The sequence below is a fragment of the Cupressus sempervirens genome, chromosome 9 (genome assembly GCF_028749045.1).
Source record: "Cupressus sempervirens isolate cs-2001-9-10 chromosome 9, ASM2874904v1, whole genome shotgun sequence".
Classification (NCBI taxonomy): domain Eukaryota; kingdom Viridiplantae; phylum Streptophyta; class Pinopsida; order Cupressales; family Cupressaceae; genus Cupressus; species Cupressus sempervirens.
This window is the reverse complement of record NC_143126.1, coordinates 523980333-523982534: the sequence shown is the minus strand read 5'-3', so window position 1 is coordinate 523982534 and position 2202 is coordinate 523980333. Positions and strand designations below refer to the sequence as shown.

The window sequence follows — 2202 nt, the reverse complement described above, 5'->3', positions numbered from 1 at the left end:
CTTGCTTAACAAAATTAACAGTTTGCACAGTTTGAACTGTTAGGGGGACAACTGAAGGAGTAAATATCATGACATTTGTTTTCGAAATCTTATATATAGCCTTATGCATAATAAGTGGGAGAGAGAAAGAAGAAATGCTCCACCAGTCCCTGGTTGACAACTATTGGTATTACGAGCAACAATCTCCCCCTTAAATACTTGTACGAATGTAATACCACGCGTCCTTGAACGATTCTACCGCACGCTTCAATGCTCAAGCGCATGAAGCTTATTGACGATTCTCCTCTCGTGAGGATTTTACTCCCTGGAAACGCGAGAACAGATGGTTTTGTGAAATGAGAAGACTGTAGTTTTATTTTATTGTTGAGCAGAAAGACGCAGCCATGGTCTGAAAGGGACATATATTGATCCCACACGTAGCAGGAAACTAATTAACCACAAGTCTAAATATGGAGAGTTTGAAAATTTCGTATGTCGAGCTCGGTAGCGTGGGCTTGTAACCCGAGCGGGGACGCACAAGTTGGGGGAACAGGTTGGATTTGGTCGGAAGGAGGGAGAAACGCGTGGCATATAAATGTGGCGCGCCCTGCTCCAAGTAGAGAGTTGTTGCCAGGCCATCCTTCGAAGGAGGGATGTCTCCTGTCTGGCAGCGTAAGGGCGGAGGGGACTGCGTGAGGCTGGTTTCACAGAGCAACGATTACCTCCCGCTCCCTACAGTGGAAGGACTACGCGCCGCTTGCCCCTCTCTCCCACTCATCCTCACGGCCTGCTCATCCTCGAACCTCCACCTTTTGCTATTTTCAGGGTTTTACCACTTTCTCCTATGCGAAGAGGACAGGTGAGGCCATTTGAAGTTACTTCCTATCAGTGGCAGATGTCTTCCCATGTTAGTTTTCCATCTATCTAGCTCCTATTAGATCTGGAGCTAATTTTCCATTAACTTTTTCATCCTTTACAATAAAACGTCTCCTTAGACCTCATTTTTGTTTTTATTTTGACTGTAAATAATTTTCTTTAGTTCATCTTTGTCATGAAAAGGCTTCCTTTATATTGTCTTTTATAGATTATTTGCAGAAATGTTGATTGTAAATGGTGAATTTTAAAGATTTACAATGAAAAGGCTATCTTTTTATTATGTTTTAATAAATTATTTACGGAAATTGTGGAAATTTAATTTTAATTGGTGATTTTTACATTATTTACAATGATAAGGCTTGTTTTTAGTTCCATTGTTTTTTCCAGCAATTTATGTAGTTATCTTATGCTTAGGCTTAGTTGCTTTTAAGTATATAATTGATAATCACTACTTTTAAGGCAATTTTATTTCATGGATCTTTCCTCCTAATATTGAATCAAGCTACTTTGTTATATCAAGTCAAAATTTCTTATAAAAGTATTGAAATGAACTTTTCCAAATTTCTCTTCATACCATAGGTTCTATATGATATTAAAGTTAGAATATAAATATAATCCTTATTGTGTTTAGACTAATTATTTAGTTGAAGGACGCTTTAAATTAAGTAGCAAATATTTTGTCACAATTTTTTTTAATGGGTTCCTTTCAAGAGCCATGGGATCTATCACCATATCCTAGCCATAATAGTATATGATTCTTGTAATGATAGAGTGTGAGTGGATGTTAGTGTATAAATAAATTTAGCAAATTTATTGAAACCAAAATTATCTTTAAGTTTTCTTTTCTTCAAAGAATTAATCTTCTTCACCTTCATAGTGCTCAATATAATTTAATATAATCTTCTTCACCTTTATATGCTCAATACAATTTAATCTAATCTTCTTCACCTTCATAGTGTTCAGTTCAATTTAATAAAATCTTCTTCACCTTCATAGAGCTCAATATAATTCAATCATTGAGAGTGCATTTGTAGGGCAAAGCACTAGGTGGATTTGAAATCATTGGTTCACCAAAATGAGGAGAAAAAATAAAATTTTCATTGATAGGAGAGGGCAGATTTCCACAATCCATAGATAAATTCTTAGAATATTTCTAGATTCAGTTGTTTAAATGTTTTTGCATCAATGTTTTAGATCACACTCTATGATCCATGATGTTCTCTTTCTCTTATTCTAGTGATGGATCACGAAGTGTGATCTGAAATGTTGATGCAAAAATATTTATACAACTGAATGCAGAAACATTGTCCATATTCCTAATAGAGTGCATACTTCTGATGACTTGAC

At 35.7% G+C, this 2202-nt stretch overlaps 1 non-coding gene across 1 annotated transcript; it reads left to right on the top strand.

Moving 5' to 3' along the window:
- The first annotated feature begins 473 nt into the window (after positions 1-473).
- Positions 474-792, top strand: LOC149539655 (signal recognition particle RNA). The gene has a single exon (XR_016356617.1).
- The last annotated feature ends 1410 nt before the right edge of the window (positions 793-2202 follow it).